At 29.1% G+C, this 6,320-nt stretch overlaps 1 long non-coding RNA gene across 1 annotated transcript; it reads left to right on the top strand.

Moving 5' to 3' along the window:
* The first annotated feature begins 6 nt into the window (after positions 1 to 6).
* LOC111087832 lies at positions 7 to 5,821 on the top strand. The gene is made up of 2 exons (XR_002612460.1): positions 7 to 2,779; positions 2,878 to 5,821. It is a non-coding gene; the product is annotated as an uncharacterized LOC111087832 (long non-coding RNA).
* The last annotated feature ends 499 nt before the right edge of the window (positions 5,822 to 6,320 follow it).

Below are 6,320 nucleotides of genomic sequence, written 5' to 3'. Positions count from 1 at the left end.
AAAAATTATATTAAACTCCAGCCAAAAGAGGTAATCATTACATAGTAGTTTATTACTTAGTTCGGTTAGTTATAGAGAAGAATATTTATATTGTATTTCTTGTACTTTATTTTTAATAGCAAGCATTTTAGTGTATAACGTACACGTGTTAAATAAGAAGCAGGAAAAAAAGATTTAAGTGACACATACGACAGGACTGTACATTAACTTTTTAAGCCATTAGAAATTGTTTGCTAATAAGACTTGTCAGCTACAAGTATAGATATAAAACCATTAAAATGTTTAAACAATATTTGATAAATAATTAAATAGGTTAAGTGTAGTGTACACATATCCAAAGATACTTTGTATTGGTATGAAACCCTGATTTTAGAGACTTTGAAATTGAGCATTATATCAACGTTGATAGGCTGAGAAAGATAATCATTTTCTGATTGGCTGTTAAGTTACTTCCTTTTGTGCTTCTCAAAATAAATGGTTTGATCATGGTGAATTTGAGAAATTAATATCTTTGTTTCACCGCGAACAAGTCAAAACTAAAACAGATACTCATCATTAAGCTACTCGCCCCATCTGAACACACTTTAGCAACTAGTCCAAATACATATCTTATGTGTCCCAGGTTAACTTTAATGTCAAGCTCAGTAGGGAATTGTTGATGACCTCAATCTTTATGGTTTGTAGTAGATGCAACACTAAAGACCTGTGTGTGTGAAGCAAAGCCCACAGTGTTGTAGACATTTAGTCTTTAAATGACTCTATGCTAATTAGTAGCAATTCTTTAAATATTAAGGGTTAAAGTAGCTGTCACAGGCATAAGAGAAAGAAAATGCTTGAGAACAAAACACATTTATTTTGTAGTTTTTAAACATTAAAGAATAAACTTCTGTATTCTGCTTTAATGCTTTAAACTGGAAAAAGACTTTCAGGGATAAAACATGTTTTGGGGCACCACTTGAAACAAAATGTGTAAAGGTTCGTTAACAGTTTGTTGAAAAGGTGTTTTATATGACAAGAATCTTAATTACTGTATTAAAAATTAATAACCCAAACAAGAAGAAAAAAACGTTGTTAATTGATGGCAAGGGGTTTTGTTAGCAGTATTTCACCATCCATCATTGTATACATTTACATACAGTCTTAAAAATCAAAGGTCACAAGTAACAAACACAAAAAACAACATTTAATGAAAGATAGACCACCTAGAAATTTGGTCACCTAAATTTTATAAAGGCTTATGTGAATTGTAGACATACTTATAAAATTAACGTGCCAGAATTAGATATGTCACATATAAAAAATATATTAACAATCACGTTTTGTTCTCCATTAAACAACATTTAATGAAAGATAGACCACCTAGAAATTTGGTCACCTAAATTTTATAAAGGCTTATGTGAATTGTAGACATACTTATAAAATTAACGTGCCAGAATTAGATATGTCACATATAAAAAATATATTAACAATCACGTTTTGTTCTCCATTAAACAACATTTAATGAAAGATAGACCACCTAGAAACTCGGTCCACTAAAATTTTATAAAGGCCTATGTGAATTGTAGGCATACTTATAAAATTAACGTGGCAGAATTAGATATGTCACATATAAAAAATATATTAACAATCATGTTTTGTTCTCCATTAAACAACATTTAATGAAAGATAGACCACCTAGAAACTCGGTCCACTAAAATTTTATAAAGGCCTATGTGAATTGTAGGCATACTTAGAAAATTAATGTGGCAGAATTAGATATGTCACATATAAAAAATATATTAACAATCATGTTTTGTTCTCCAGATTGTACAATCTTAACATTATAAGTTATATAATTCTGATAATAAGTGTTTATAATCAACATATATTACAGATTTTTTTTTCTGTTTAAAATTCATCCAGATACTTTTTGTTATACAAGTTTCAAAAAGAGTAGCAGTGTTGGGTTTGCATGATTTAAAGATTTTAGAGTAACAATTTTTAGGGTGCAATTTGGCTCTGTGGTAGATCTCTAGATTTTGGAGCTAGTAAGCTGGTTTTCAATTGGTGTGAAAGCACACATTCCCCTCACTTTAAGCTGTGTTTTCATTATAAAAGTGATGGTTCTAGCATGGATTGTAAGTGATAGGTTGCTGCTGATTGGCTGCCTTCCTTCTGGTCACTAGTTCAAAATTAGGAACAATGAAGATAGCTTTAATACCTTTGCTATAAATACAAATTCAACTTTGTATTGTTAAATAGGGACTTTTAACTTCGACTAATTGTAAGAAACACTGTTGAGCACTATTTTATTTGACAGACAGAAGCTATTGTTCAACTATACAAAATAGTGTTTGATGTGACCTTACAAAGGTTTAGCATAATTTTTAAATGCAATGATGAGCTGTTGTGTTAAAGTTAAATAAAAAAAAAATAGTTTACTCCAATCAGATTACAACTATATATTTTACAAGAAATGTACAAAGTTTTTTAAATTTAGAGATTAAATTTTTGTGCAAGCCCTTTAAATATTTTAAATCCTCTCTGTAGATATAAATGAACGTAGTTTGATCCTAGATCTCAAAATTTTATGTTTATTTTTGTATTTTTTGTTATTTCACAAGCTATTTAAAGAATTTATTTATTTTTATGTTGTTTATTTTATTAACTCTGGATGAGACAAATTGTGGTGATTACAGAAAGGCAGTAATATATTTTATTGTTTGTCAACTGTACAGAAGTTGCTTCAGCTTTGCAAAGTTCACTGGGTTTTTAGTCGTATTTACATGTTAGTTGTTAGGTGATTTTACTTACCCTATCGTGAAAAGTATTAAACTGGTTTTGTTTTAAGCTTGTTATTTCTGGCTAATTCTACAGCTTTCACATATTAGTTGTTAGGTGATTTTACTTACCCTATCGTGAAAAGTATTAAACTGGTTTTGTTTTAAGCTTGTTATTTCTGGCTAATTCTACAGCTTTCACATGTTAGTTGCCAAAGGACTGTAAGTGCACAAGTGGAAAACTGAAAAGAAAAAGATTAAAAGTATTGTTATTCATGCTTTTAATTAAAATTAATGTATTCTTTAAGTGATATAACTTAGTGTACAGAAAAGGAAGGTTTTTGTACTGACAATGAGTCACGTTCAACAGAAAACAACAGTGGCAAAGATGTATCTTTTTCAAGAGATGCATAAGTGGTAAGTACCCATGTTTAGTGACCATGTACAATTTTAAACTTATAAGTGGTAGACAATTAAATAAATACTTTGTCTTTGTGTATAATTTTAAAAAGTTACAGTGATTTTTATAGTCATAGAAAAAAGAAGAGAATCAGACTAAAATAATCAGTACGTAAACATTTTGACAATTATATATATTTAGGTTTATTCTAAAGATTCCAAGCTTACGCTGTATACTTTTAGAACCATTTTATAAATGAAATGGTGTGAAATATAATTATTGTGTCAAATAGTGGTATTGTACGTTATTGAAGATGCTTGAGAGTTAAGGTGAAATTGTACAAACATAATATTGTTAGATATATTTTATGCTGTTAATAAATATGACAGAAACTTACTATTCATTTTATGGCTTACCACTTTTCTAAGTCAGCTTTTTAACTTACAGAACAACACGAGAATGTGAATCTGCTCATTGAATTGTGATTTTTATTTGAACAAACAGATTTTGGAAAATATCAGGGTCAAAGGTCAAGTGATTGGTCTTTGTTTTTTGGTCAAAGAGTGGCTGTTATATTTCAAAAGTTTGTGCCAAACAGAATATGCCATGTTTAGTTCTTAAATGGCTGTACATGACATTTATGTTTTGAGAGCTTCTTCTGGAGTTAAGTTCTTATGATTCAATTTTTCTTTATCAAATTAGCAGCTGTAGGATCCTTTAATTTATATAAAAAAGACAGACATAAGATTATGATCACAAACATAATGAAAAAAGCATGCCTGTTTCCACTATACTATAGGATTCAGCTTCACCTTACTAAAATATGCTACGTATTGATGGTAAAATTTAAATGTTTTCCCATGTAATGCTGTGAACTAATTGGCCCTTCACCTATAAGTAACCATTTGTTGTACTTGTTGTCTAGTGTTACTAGAAGTTGCATTCCTTGTTGGTCTTCGCAATTTTATAAAAACAAGTTTGTCATTTTGTAATAAGACGAAATTTGAAAAAAAAATGTTTCAGAATGTGAATTTTTAAATGATAAACCTCACAATCTTGGTGCCAGTTTACTGGTTAAGTAAATGATTTTGCTAAGAAAGAGATGCTTTGTTTTTTACATGATATAGTGAGAGTTGCAATATTATATTGCTGTTTTTATTGTAATGTTTTTTCCTTATAATCCTATCCTTGTGTGTTTTATGTTTCACGATACTTTTATTTCATCAAGTTTTAAAATGAACCAAAAATGTCTAGAGTGCTAAACGTTGTTATTATTTTACAATTGTGGTGCAATCAAGCCAAAAATAACTCTAGAAAAACACATATAAACTGATTAAATGTCATTATTTTTTGTTAATTATGGCAAACAAGTCTGTTTAAGAACAAAACTAATAGGTAGATAGTTTTTTTTCTACACGTGCATTATGATGAAAGCTTGACATAGAGGAAATTCTAAGTATGTTCATTTAACACACTTTTCTGACTAGGAAAATCCTCTGTTCTTTACATAAAAGTAAACTATTTGTATAAGAAGCTTTTTCCAAAGTAACAGATATTTAAGACCAGTTTAATAAATAGATGTCTAATGTACTTGAACGTTAACCATAGCGTGTTTGGTAATTGAACTATTATTAAAATTCATGGTGATGTCATCTAAATGTGAACAAATATAGTATTTACACTTTTTTTTTGTATAATATCTTGGCAAATATTTATAATCAACAAATTTTTCTTCCAAAAATGTATATATTACCCAGGAAATAAATTAATGTGGAAATAATAGATACTAGTCTGTATCACATTCTATGTTCTAAAAAAACAGTGTATCTACAAAAAATTAGTTTTAAATTCTTAAAAATAATTCCAAACTTATTTATTTTTCAATTTACATATTGTCAACAATAGATTGTTTCACATACTAATTGGTTTTAGGCATAGTAGACAGTGCGTTTATTTATGAATTTTGTATAATTTGTATTTGGAACTTGTTAGGAAATTAAAAATTTGCATATAACCTTGATCAATAGGCTTTTGGTCTGGATGTTTCAAGTTTTATTTCATTTGCTGTGACGATTTTGATAAGCTCTGAAGTTTTGAATGATCTGAAATAATATATATTAAACAACAATTTTTAATAATGCTGCATAAAGTACATTGTTTATTGTAAGGACCAAGTTTATTAGTACACTTCGCTGTATTAAAGCATCTTTGTTTTTAGGATAAATAAGGTTTGAATCTCAAAATTCAGTTCAGTGTCACAGAAGTCACATTTCACAAGGTCAGATTCCTTTAAGCACAAAGTTCTTAATTTGCCAAGTGCTGTTCTTGTCATATGAATGAAAACTGATGAACCTGGTGTTTGTATAAAACATTATAATCTGGTTTATTGTTGAAATTAATCATATATTTCCTCACAATTTTGATTTTCTGTGATACTGAACACATTTCCTTAAAGGTCCTGTGGTTTATGTGGGATTTCATAATTGTTGTAGTTTTCCCGAGACATTTGTTCAGATATCATTGCCTAGAAGAGAGAATTCTAGTTTCTTCAAACTGCATTTTGTTTGTTCAATTTGTCAGTGTTTGTATTCATGCATTCTTTAGGTCACTGTTGTAAATTTCATTGTGAAAGATGTTATATTTTAATAAATTTTTTCTCGGATTGTGTTTTCAAGTGTCCTTTTATTTTAGTAGGTATGAAAACATGGTTTACTAAAAGTTCTTAAAATGATGCCTTTTACGTAGATGTAGAACTAAGTTCAGTTGTACAAGTTATTTTCTTGCCATATTCTTAGGAGTACTGTTTAAAGCATATATATATTTACTAAAATGTACATGTGGCTTTTATAGACTTGTGTGTGTAGGGCATACAGTAAATCATCATGAACATTGCCATATATTTCTACTGTTACGTCTCCGTTCGTTCGTTAATTACTTTTCCGTAAATTCATTCCAACGAAACTTTAGCAACACAAGTCCTTTCTTAAATAAAACTGGTTTATTCTTTCCGAATACAATTTTACCGATACACTTAATTTCAACAGTCGCTCTATAACAACACTATAATTCTCAAAGAACGTCTCACATGCTCATGCTCGACAATACTCAGTTCAATTACACATTCTCTGACTGCAGTTCAATTACTCACTACCTTGTTGTGA

The sequence above is a fragment of the Limulus polyphemus genome, unplaced genomic scaffold, assembly GCF_000517525.1.
Source record: "Limulus polyphemus unplaced genomic scaffold, Limulus_polyphemus-2.1.2 Scaffold2714, whole genome shotgun sequence".
NCBI classification, from domain to species: domain Eukaryota; kingdom Metazoa; phylum Arthropoda; class Merostomata; order Xiphosura; family Limulidae; genus Limulus; species Limulus polyphemus.
The sequence above is the reverse complement of the archived record's forward strand: the minus strand, read 5'-3'. Positions and strand labels throughout refer to the sequence as shown.